Genomic DNA, 3785 nt, shown 5'->3' with positions numbered 1-3785 from the left:
CATATACCGAGGAGTCTGGTATTCGGGCTGACTGAGGGCTACCAGGAGACGCATAGCCCATATGTTAGGACTGCGACAGTGAAACACGAAGAACATCATCAGATCATGTTTGCCTATGCTTTAAGTAATAAGTTAATAAAGTTTTAAAAGTACTTTGGAACAAACTGAAAGGCATTTTAAATAAATGAACCTTTTGAGACCTTAGCAAAAGCTTGAAGTCTAGAACACTCCATATATTTCTCTGACTTCTTCCATGATCTTCTGTATCTAGAAAATTTAAGAAACTCTATAAAGGACATCTGAACTCTTATCTTGATAAACTACAATTTTTCTTGAAGGCATGTTTTCATGAGCTTCTCTCTCTGTCTCAACCTTACTTACTCTGCAGCTGTTACTTATCACAGTTTTTATAGTCTTTGTTTACAAAAAAGGATTGATTATGACACTTCTGGATGTTCTTGTTTAGACTCTAACATAACTGTCTTAATGCAGAATCCTTCACGAACAAATGTTATGCACATGTAAATACTGCATAAAAGCATCTGCCACCCACAAAAATAAATATAATGCAAGTTTAAAAATAAACCCTTATGGGGGAACCCTAATATAAAGAGGCTCTTTAATAAAAACGAAGAAAACTCAGTGTTCTAACACTGAAAACAGTGGCATGTTCTGGAAATAGTCTCACAGAAAGATAAAATCCTACAGGGAGAATGAGAAACAGCTCTTCCCTAAGTCTGAATCAGAAGACTAAGAAGAAAAAGGTGCATCTGTCCACTCATTAGGTTTATATTAAATAAACAAAACAATGAAAGAGCGAATGCTCTTTCGTCGAAACATAAAACCCCAAATCACAAAACAGTGAAGTTACAAACAGCGATTTTTTTTTTCCCAGGGAAAAAAAATCGCTGGGCCATCCTCGGGACCTTTGCTGTTTCCTCCACTGTGGTGCGATCTCGGAGTTGGTATATTTAAGTAGGGGGGTAACTTCGCTATTTTGTGGTTTCAGGTTTTACGTGTTGATGAAAGACCATTCGCTCTTATAGGTTCATAGGTTCATAGATTAGTACTAAGCTAACTGCCCTTGCGAACAATTTTAAGCCTAGCCAATTATCCCTTGTGAGACTCAAACCCTGCTACTTGTGTTTGTAAGGCAAACACCTTAACCATTAGGCCACCCACCCAACCCAAATGTACAGATTTCTTGCATTGACCGGGAATCGAACCCGGATCAACTGCTTGGAAGGCAGCTATGCCCACCACTATACCACCAATGCTCTTTTGTCATTTCATTTATTTAATATAGACCCCCCCCATTCATCTTCCTGTCCAGACTCAAAATTTTGAATCAGAAAAAGAGGGATCCCTCTTTCCTTTACCAGAAACCAGCTTATGAGAAGGATCAATAGCCTGAATTAAACCATGAGCCAGACCCAGGAAAGTAATCCTGTCTGACGAAATTTGAAGAGAAGTATATACAAGTTTAGTTTAGTGTTTCTTTCTGACAGGAAAAATGGGGCCAGTAATGTTATAAATGGCAGAAGCAGTTTCCCCGGGGATAGGCACAACATTCTGACTAAACAGGGAAGCTTTCCACTTTCCTCTTCCAAGACCAACAAGAATGGCTCTCTCTTGCCCACTAAGGTGACACTAGCTTCAGTGGACATGGCTAACCCCCAGTCCATAGTGATCGTAGATGCTACACCAGAGGGATCCATAGTAAAAGATGAGTTGTCTGAGGAACAAGCTATGGCCACAGCATTATCACCCACCTGCAGCTGAGGCAAATTACTAGCCTGTGTGGGGGCAGAGGCTGTTTGTTTTACTTTTTCTTTTCTAGCTGGAAAGAGGACTGGCCATAGGACTGGTAGTTTGTTCCACAGTCAAGCAAAACTGGTGCCTCTTTCCCAGGAAATCAAACAGCAAAAGCCAGTAAAAAAAATAAGCTTTTAAAGTCACCTTTTTTCACAAAACAACATAGTAAAAAACACTTTAAAACACACTGTCACAGTCCCATAGGTTGGTACTAGGCTATCGGCCCTAGGGCCTATACAAGCCTAGCCATAACAATTCCCTGGCTATTTCTTCCCACACTATTTACTTCCCTGGACCCCTGTCTAGCAGGGCAACTAATGTAATCCCTGGGGTGAATTTCCTTTCTCCCATCCAATCATCAAGGTTACTTTTGAAGAGGGCCAAAGAGGCACTCTGCTTGACATGTATGGGTAGTCTATTCCAGAGTCTGGGGAGTCTCTGGGTCAGGAACCTATCCCTCCAGCATGTTTTGTTTATTGTGATGACAAAGTCTAGATCCCTAGAGTGTGTGGCTCTGAGGGATTGGGATTTCTTTAAGTGCAGCATGTCCAGCAGCTCTGGGTTTGATATGGCCTTGTATGTTAAGCAGAGATCGCCTCAGAGTAGACGATATGCGACAGAGTATAGCTGGAGTTTTTTTAAGACAGTCAGCATAGGGCATCTTCTTTAGGCCTGTGATTCTTTTAGTGAGGTATTTCTGTGGCCTTTCCAGTTGTTGCAGATGTCTTGAGAGGTACATGCCAAATGGGTCGCTGTATTCTATAATGGGTCTAATGAGGGATGGGTACAGTGGGACAATGACCTCCTTTTTTCTGGATGAAAAGCCTTAAGTGATGTGATGTGCCACATAGAAGGATTTCCTGACTGTTGTGGCGATGTGGTTATTGAAGGTGAGACCACTGTCCACCTGTTTCCCCAAGTCTCATCACAAAAATAAAATAACCACTTCTCCACAGAGAAAATACTTTTCAATTACTTTAATCAACTTTTAAACTGGCAGAAAAAAGTGAGCAAATGTTTAAAAGTAAGGTCTCATGACAGTCTGTTAAAACAAATCACTCCAACTCTATATATCCCTGAATGTGCACTACCTTGCCCACTTCTGGAGTGGTGAGTGGTCTGCACCCCATTCACTCTTTCCCCTCTTCACCTCACTTGTGCTAATAATCGATCACCAGTCATTTGGGTAACAGAGTTGTACTGATTTCCCTGGTGGAGACAAGGGACACCACTGCTCAAGCTGCCCATGGCAGGCTGCTTAGACGGCATAATTCTTGTTGAAGTAAGAGGACACCCCCAGTACTTAGGTTAGGGCCAGTAATACACTACACTTATTGGATGATTTCTCCTGATTCTCATCCTGGTGATTGAGAATGATTGTGTTCATTGGTCAAAAATGAAGCTGATAATCATCAGCAGGCAGCAGGGGTCATAAGACAAAAAATGTCCATTAATTCTAACCATTACTTGCCAACAGTCTGCCCTGCATTCACATCTCAGCACTTCCAATGCATTTTCAGATTTCACAGCATTACATAATGTCAAGTACAGCTGCTTACTGGCACTGTTCATTCTCATATAGTAATGTTCAAAGCATGCATATTGTTTGTACATCTTTGCAAAGTGGTGCCCTTTCCTACTACAGATTCTACAGAATTTACTAAAAGGAAGACAATGATTCTTCTCATGCTTATATATCCTGATATTACATAAAGCTCAAAGTGTAGTTTTACAAAGCAGGCCTTGTGGTTGTTTTCCTTCATTCTCACATGACACTCCTTTTCACATCCATTACTGCTGAAATACATCCTTGCCTCTTTATTGATTTTATCTGACTTGCACTTTATTACACACGCATCAATTTCTTCTTTTAATTTAATGGTGCACTAGGAATTTCCTCAGCCCTGCACATATTTACATATCCATCTCAACAAATTCACAATCTGGTTCTGTTATTCAGCACAGTAACA

General features: G+C 40.7%; 1 non-coding gene across 1 annotated transcript; it reads right to left on the bottom strand.

Annotated features, from left to right (window-relative positions):
* Nucleotides 1-1205: 1205 nt before the first annotated feature.
* Nucleotides 1206-1277, bottom strand: TRNAG-UCC. The gene has a single exon. It is a non-coding gene; the product is annotated as a tRNA-Gly (tRNA).
* Nucleotides 1278-3785: the final 2508 nt, after the last annotated feature.

Source organism: Protopterus annectens, chromosome 8.part0 (genome assembly GCF_019279795.1).
Source record: "Protopterus annectens isolate FY-2018-M chromosome 8.part0, PAN1.0, whole genome shotgun sequence".
Taxonomy (NCBI): Eukaryota; Metazoa; Chordata; order Ceratodontiformes; family Protopteridae; genus Protopterus; species Protopterus annectens.
Note: the sequence above shows the minus strand (reverse complement) of the source record. Positions and strands in the feature narration are given on the sequence as shown.